Source organism: Anopheles stephensi, chromosome 3, assembly GCF_013141755.1.
Source record: "Anopheles stephensi strain Indian chromosome 3, UCI_ANSTEP_V1.0, whole genome shotgun sequence".
NCBI lineage: Eukaryota > Metazoa > Arthropoda > Insecta > Diptera > Culicidae > Anopheles > Anopheles stephensi.
In genome coordinates, this window is record NC_050203.1 from 47,973,746 (window position 1) to 47,982,142 (window position 8,397).

Consider the following 8,397-nt stretch of genomic DNA (forward strand, 5'->3'; position numbering starts at 1 on the left):
CTCGTTTGGGCTGCGGGCATGTGCTTTATCGCGCCGCCATTAGTTGTAGCCATCATCTCTATTAACGATCGCCAGGCCTGACCAGTCTGGTCGCACCATTCCAATCAGGATCCCATCTATGAGTCCATCTGTTCGAGCTGACATTTCATCGATGCTGAAGCCGCCGTCATCTTGTGACTCTGAACAATGATTAAGAGTGTAACTTTATCTTTTGCAAAGGATCACAACGCTTCTTCGTATTTGGACTCTTAGATATCATTTTTTTATTTTTATATAGAAAGAATAAAAGGTAAAAAAATGCAATAAATCTACCTTCTCTACTCTTTATTACTTTTCCCAAAACCAAATGGATGTTAACTATTAGAAACGAAGGTTATTCTCATGTTTAAGCTATTCAAAACTATGGGCTTTGAATTTATCATTTGGGTGCCATCTTGATATTTGTAATCATTCATAAGCATCGTGATATTTGCATGACTTCCACATCTTCACCGATCCAAGTTTTGATATCTAACAACCATCCGCAAGACCGCTGCCCATTTTAGCCATCGGTGCCGTCCATTATTCAATGCTCATCTTAATCTCAATCTCGCTTTTAATTGCTGTATCCGGGGAGCACACTACGAGCCGCTTGTTGATAATCTAATCTTCATTATAAAACTACGCGCGTGAGAGATTCTGTGTTGCGCCATGTAACAACTTCTCATACACTGTATCGAGGCCAGGAGTTGAAATTTTATCACACACATGATGCCCATACTTGCAAGGTGGCAGAATCTTCAACAACAGCTTGCACAACGACGCCTCTAAAACACGATGCTGCGGCGAATCGCTCAGGATGAAGATGAACTTAGCAGCCGGCCATCTTGAAGTAAATAAATGTAATTAATATTGAACCGAGGCTTCCTCCAAAGCGCCCCCAGCGCAAAAAAGTCGCGTGAACAAGTCGCTGCCAAGTCGTCGGCCACACTAGCGGCGAAGTGCCAATAGACGGCTCAATGTGAACATGTCCACCCGGAGGCAAGGGAGCCACATGTCAACTAGCTTCATTACTATCCAGCATCGGTCTCATCTGCTCACCCGTGCACTGGTCACGTTCCATGCAGGCAGCCCTGACCCCTCGCTTAACCGATGAGACTCCGATCGTACAGTTGTGCTACCGAGCGATGTGAGATGTGCTTCCATCGTTGATCGGATGGACTTGCCGATTGACCCCTTGTGATTTGTTGAAACAGGGTTCGCATTGAACCGGAGTGTTGAGAATTTTGGACTGTAAAAACTTACATACTTGAAATGTACTACCAACGGTAGAGAAGCCTCTCACACACACACAACTAGAAAATCAAACTCTGCGAGAATCGTTTAGCTTCACATGAAGTGCTAATATTGACCGTCGATATTGATGTGTTCATATTGATAGAGTTAAAGCATCGTCTTCGGTAGGTCATCGACACCGGTAAGGAAATTTAAATAAGCAAACAAATAATTACATTGTTAAATATTTTTCTTCATGTTGATCTTTCAGTGGTGTTAAACAGTATAAATTAAAGTCTTTTTTCTATTTATATTCTTTTCTAGATACGGAATATGTTGAAGAACTCTGAAGCCATACATTCAAAGCTCTCAATGTGTCTAAGGCCCGTCTGGGGCCTTGTGGGCGCTTCGATGCACTAACGAACCACACACGTGCTTGACAGATACACAACTATTAGGACACCTTTGAGCTGTCTCCCGGGAATCAATCAGGTCGACTGTCGACCTCCTCCACCGGCAATAGCAGAAGCTTTACCAACCCATTGGTTAAACCTTTCCATTGCGCAACCATCGCATCCCAACACTCTACTGATCGGTACGAGATCATCAGCTCATCAGACACGAGGTTGATTTGCTTGCTACGATGAGGAGCATTTGCCTTGCGTATGGTTTCCAAATTTGGTTCTCTTTTTTAAACCCACCGTACATAAACTGGCGTGGCGTGTCAAGTGGTCCAAAATCGAACCGCACTGTCAGTGGGTAGGCACCTTTTACTTACAATCATCCCGCCACGATCGAGGAGCCACCCGGCTGATGATGAACCTGATTTGATCGGCACCTCGCCATCTTAAGCAGGGGCGTAGCGTCTTCGGTTTCAGGTTGATTGGACCGGCTTCGAGCAAAACCGAAACCTTACATTTCATCCTTATTACCCATCCTACGCTACGCTTCGGTATGTGCGAGATGGCCGTGAATCGAAATTTAACTTCAGTCGCGAAGCAAAGGGTTAGTAGTGCGTGTGGAAGATTTAAGATAAAAATAATTCGCGAGTTCAACGATCGTCCAAATCCGGTTTCTTCTCTTTTAAGCTAACATCCATCAAACCAGACGGGGTTTGGGCGTAAATCACCACTCATAAATCATTCGTCCAGAATGTGCCAAAAGCGAAAGATTGTTCCGTCCTTTGGAGGGTTAGAATAAGCAGCTCTTTCAACTTCATCTAACAATGCGCAGTCTATATTTTTTCCTGTTCCTACCTTCAAAAGGTAACGGTAGTCGGCAATCTTAGTATCTACCCAATGACATGTCAATTGCCCACGCAACACATCAAAGCGCGAAGGAAAGGAACGTGCTTGGCTTCTAGCTTCGATCGCCACCCTCAAGGAAGCCTTTCACTTTACCACTTCGGTGCACGATCACTTCTACAGAAGAAGGAAAAAAACAGTAAAGCGTTTGATTAAATTCTAAAGATTCGGTTGAAGGCGTACCGAAGTAGCCCGGTCCATTTTTTTTGTCTTTAGTGACCGCGGCTTAAACTAACCACACGCTAACCCAAGAACAACCCGATGATAAACGCGATACGTCGTTGCTATCCAGGAAATCGCTCGTTTGGTTCAATGTCGGTCAGAAACGGACGGCAGTGAAGCGAACACGCAGGCCTGTCGGTTGAATCGACTGGAAGGAATTTCTTAGGTTCAAGGACAATTTGTTTCTGCGTTACCTGTGTGGTGCTTTTTTGCCCTCTTACTGACTGCCGAGGCGTAATAAATTCAAACACTAATCGACAACTACGAGATCGTTTCCACCTGTGTGAATCAAAGGGACAGAGGTAAAGCCAGTAAAGCCTCTACGTATTAAGAAAGATTCTAATTAGAATGCTCAGCTTACTGTTCCTTAAGCTCTTCTACATCAACCTCATACATAAGTTATTTATAAAACATTAAGACCTTCCACCGCTAATCATTCCATCTCGTTGAATGCTCAGTGCTTCCCATCAGAACAGCATGAGTCACCGAGAGCAGAATGGAGTTTAACCAACCTTACTTATCCTTCGGAATGGAACGGAACCTGCGTTCACGTTACGTCGATAAAATCGAAATCCACCGTGACGGGACTGAAATATAGTTCCTAGTCGGTTTGGCTGTGCAATTGTGATTCGCTTCCGTCATTCTAACGGTAGCGCGTGAGTAGGAAGTGCTACTAGAATGAGTGTCGTTTTCCACCAACTATTGAAGCGTAAATAGCTACCGCTTGTAGTAGGGCAAGCGAGAATGCCTGTCCGTCGTGTTTCGCTGTAATCTCGCACTACCGCTCTTCTATCGACCTTTAAAAGCTACTCATGCTACGTATTAAACAATGAATTCTAAATTACTAGCAACATGACTGCGAGTTTTATTTTCTGATTCAGGTGACTTTTAACTCCCTTTTTCAATCACTTTCGGAAACAATTTAGGCCTATCGTACCTCCACTATCCATGACTTCAAATGACTTTACTGACCTGACCAGTCTTATTTGCTCTTAAAGCTCATGAATGTCGATTTGCTTCTATAATAGTTAAAAAAAATACGGGGCCAGTTTCTTCTTAACATTCTGAGTCGCTAGCTCTCATTCGAGGATAAGCTCATAAATCATTACGGTATTTGGTATTTGCTCCATTTCCATTTTGTTGTCCATGTTGGACGACATCGACACTGTTCGTGCGATTATCAGTTCAGGATAGTCCTCGCTACTTTCCAACAACTCGCTTTTCTACCACTTTCTCGATCATTTGATAAGCTTCTGATGTATAAGAGAACTTCAAATCGTTTGTCATCAGCTTATACTAGCTCCTGGTTTGTGAGGTAGAAAATATTCTCCAAACATTTCAACATTGGGTCCATCTAAAGCCAGTGATCGTCCCAGTTAGATCTACATTATCCGCATGAAAAATATCTGTTCAGCTATAGATTATTTATTTCGGAATATTCCCTAAAAATTTTATACTAGCAGCAGTATATAACGACAACAATTTATACTAACTCACGAGACTATTTGATCTAACAAAACTAACTATTTAATACAATTTTGATGACACAGAGCAAATTTGATGGTAATCTTTCACAACCACTACAGAAAATAATAAATCACAAGTAATGCGTAAAACTATTCCGCTCCATCCATAAAGCTTACCCTTTAAGAAAGTATTAACTAGCTCTTACAATTTCAACCTGCTCACCCGTTTAGCACAAAGCATTGACCGTAAAGAAGGCGTTAAGTTTTGCAGCGTTTAAACTGTCATCAGCCAACCACCGGCGAGTTGTTGTGAATTTCTCTCGCAGCATATAATGTTAGGAGATTTCGTTAAAAGTTTTAATTACCACATGATCATCATCACCATCAGCACCACAGTCAGAGCTATGGTCATATGGCCCCATTCAACCCCATCGGCCCGCCTTGATATGACACACCGCCGGGAAACTGCAAGTGGAAAGAAATCTCTCGCCATCATTTAAGTAAAAGCCACTCGTCCATGGTGTGAAAATGGTCGCATCGGTCGGTAAACCTACCCTCGAGGGGGGTGGTGATGCTTGCTGATGTTTTCACTCCATCTTAAGAAGGGCTCTCCAAAATGGTTTTGATCAGTGGTGGCCACCGTGAGAGAGAGAGGGCACCAGGGAGAAAGAGAGAGCGAGAGAGATTATAAAAATGCAACACGAAAAAATACATCCATCCCCAAACAACCTGCCCAGACGCCAAACAAATTCAACCATTGCTTGCGAATGAGACGGCCCCGGTGTGGAGCTCGGCCGCTTGCGCAATAGATTGTGGCTTGCGGCCCAATGCGCTCGAAGAACTGAAGATGAAGAAACTCCGGCAACGCACCACGGGATCTTTTCGCAGCCCGGTTTAACTAGTTTCGGGGCTTGGTGGGTCGTGGTTGCGTTTCCCAGGTCGTCATCGGGTACAGGTTAGGTTGGTGTGTGTGTGTGTGCTAAATTTGAAGAGTGCGCCGTATTTTCGTCCGTTCGCGCCCAGAGTGCAGTCGCAGTTGCATCAGCTAAATTTACGAGCTTCTTCTCCATGGGTCTGTTGGATGAGAAATGGTTTGTGCTGAAGACGAAACGATTCCTGACCATGTAAAAGTTGTGTTAGTCTTACAATCAAACTCAATATGCTTCGATTTTATCATTATCGTCTGTAAAAGATACACATTCTATGGTGTTTACACAATCAACTTTCACTTTACGCTGGCCGTACTAAACGCACAACCCGTAAAAACACTCACTGTGCGGTCTCGCATATCATCTTAAAACTGAACGATGGTGTTCCCCGTGCTGAAAGTAATCCGGGTCGGGAAAAATAACACTACACTTCAACAATTCTTGACATGGTCGTAAACATGTTTCTAATGCCCTGTGCGCCTCCGTGGTACGCCCCACCGAGAGAGATAATATAAAGTGCTAAATATAGCCCAAAAGATATGTGGGGAAGATAAAAATAAGCGGCCCGTACCTTTGCTCGGCCGACAGCTTCACTTGATAGTGGTGAAGTACGGACAGCATTGAACGCACCTCGGCTAGTTACGTTTACTTATCGTTCGTTGAAATCAATTCAAACTTTAACACCGAAATTACTGCAACAAATTTAACATATAATCTTTTAACTTTTTTGTGCTGCTTCTCGTATTAAAGCACTTTTTGCTGTGGGTAGCAATTTTAGCAAAGTTCCAATTTAATTTTTTTGCTTGTTTCACCTTCAATGCCCAGTAGAAACATCGTTATGTTCCCAGGCATCAACTGGATCATGTTTGCGCTATTCCTGACCGTTTTCTCACGTTGATCTAGCTTCATCGGCAACGTGACAAATTTCAGCACCCGAATGCGATTAATATTGCCACGGATCTCACCCTACCGATGGCCAGTCCATATTACTTTTAATGAAAACATATTGCAGTATGAAGCTGCTAGTACTCTGCCATCGGTACCGGCTATGGATCAACTGTAACTTCATCTTCATCGCCATGATCATCATCATCATCATCGTCATTTTCATCATACGGTTGTCACGTTTCGAACGCGGTTTGTTTTATGTGTTTCATCGCTGCGATGAAACATGTGTCTGGTTCTAGAAGTGTTTACTATTAATCGTACGTTAAACAACACTCACGTTGCTGATGCTCAAGGTCAACGCTCGGTTTAATCGGAGACGACGTATGGTTTCTTTAAAGTATCGAAAGAAAATTCCAAAAACCAGTATTTCTGGTTTAGGCAATTTTATTTTTAGTTGCAATTTATTCTTATTCTAAAAATTCAATCATACTGTATGAAGAAAAAAAATCAAATTTCGGTTTGAAAATGATTTCGTACCGATTGGCAGCACGTCTTCAACTGCAACAGCTGATGCTTAACGCTGGTCCGCTGCTTCCGCTTAGAACTGAATTGATTACAGTACAGTACAGTGCACCTTTCTCCAAGCGGTAGCTATATCAAGGTTTTGCAATCGAAGTTCAAAGCCGTTCACGAGTGCGTCTGGCCCTAGGCAAGGTTTCAGTGGATCTCCTTGAAGTGGAGCACAATCTACAGTTGCACGTTTAACTCCGTTCGGCGCGTTTAAATCAGCAACCGTTCGCTACCTGTGATTCGCGATTTGACACGAGCATATCCATTCACTTCGTAATCAGCCAGCGGGCGTAGATCATCTTACACACATGCAACCGATGCGGTGCGAGCGAAGATAAAATAGAATGTTAATCACGTGCAAAAGGGTGCGCTACTGCTTTGAACAAAAGATTTCAACGCCTCCGGTACAACGAATGCAAGCGATGAACCTCTATTTAACGCGAACCGCGTAATGTTCTACAATTATTGCATTTTACTTTTTGTTAGTTATATTTTCTGAATAACACTTATCGATCCACTAGTTCCGGAGCTCTAAATTCTTCTCTTCAACCTCTTTAACCTTGAACATTCCAATCCAATGTGTGTGGTTTTTTGATGTTGTAGTCTTTATCCCCAATCTTTATCGATCAACCTGTACACACAAAAACACACACCATCCAATCGACCGTTCGGCAAGAAATGTGATTTGCGCGTGGTGATCGCGCTCGATCGCAAAGATTCCCATTTTACCATTGTGCCGGGTCATTGCGGTGACCGGTGAAACGTGACGCGCAGAGTTCAAAAACCAAGTTGAAGGACGCCAGGACTTTATTGGCCCACCGGGTACAGCAATGTGATACACCCAACTTGTTTCCTTCTTTCGAATGCAGAGCGGAACGGAAACGGCGACAACGGTGCACACACAAGGACATACCGCAGGCCGTTGGAAGGTTGGTGTGAGAGTGTGTGTGTGTGTGTGTCTGTGTGTGTTCTCCTTCTAATATCCTTACAAGTATTTTCATTTTGTGAAGGGCATGTTTGACGGTAAAGGGGGACATTTTTATGGTTGATTTTGTTTACTAAAAACCAGAAAACAATTTGAGTGTTACAGAAATTCAAATGATGCCTAGTTGGCTGTCGATGAAACGAATTGGTTTAAGTTTTGTAAGGCACATTGCTTCTGTATAGTTTCCTTATCAACGTTCCTTTTAGATAAAAAGCATCAAACTTGTATTCATTATAACTACAGAAGTCATTTCAGTGGTAAAAATGAGGATATGGTATCATGAAACATCCGTGTGAATAATGATTGCCGTTGATAAGAAATTTTGAATTAATTTAAGCAATATGATATCAAAACTGCCATATGAAAGCTAAAATAAACCCATCATCGTTTACACCGAACAGCAGCAGCAGCAGCAGCAGCCTGTTCTCCCCAATATTGCTCGTCTCCGTGCTCACGCTCAGTCGCATAAACATACATAAACAACAATAAACAGCAGCACACACACATACATACCCGTACGCTCGCACAAGATCAAAATCACCCTCCCCGGTCGAGGCAAGGGCCACAATACTAGATTGTGACGTCAGCGCGGATCAACCCCCTTCGAACCGAAACCTGCAGCCACATTCCACGCGCGCGCGCTCGCGTAAAGCTCCAAACTCAACACACGGAGCACGCGGAAAAGCTTTCCGTTCCAGGCGCCTCCATTGGTGTAGCGGCGGCCCGCACACCACCACCACCACTAACATGGATCGGCGTACGTTCGTGACCGATCGTGA